Source organism: Haliotis rubra, unplaced genomic scaffold (genome assembly GCF_003918875.1).
Source record: "Haliotis rubra isolate DU_JTF1 unplaced genomic scaffold, ASM391887v1 Scf73, whole genome shotgun sequence".
Lineage (NCBI taxonomy): Eukaryota > Metazoa > Mollusca > Gastropoda > Lepetellida > Haliotidae > Haliotis > Haliotis rubra.
The window spans coordinates 518,663-518,908 of record NW_025767446.1 but is presented as its reverse complement, the minus strand read 5'-3'; positions in this window follow the sequence as shown (position 1 = coordinate 518,908).

Below are 246 nucleotides of genomic sequence, written 5' to 3'. Positions count from 1 at the left end.
TGTTTTCTGTTTTACAATCTATGGCTGCTATGTTCCAGTTGTGAATGGTTCCTGGGATTACACACTACAGTCAGCTATCATCTGTGAGGTGAGGTGAGGTGAAATTGGGCTTAACGTCGTGCTTGAGAATATTTCGCTCATATGACGACGTGCATGCGTGTGTATGTGTATGTGCTGCTGCTTGTACTAGCCCAGACTGAAGCTGGTTTGATAGTGCTATCCCACTGAGATACCATACCACAGTGA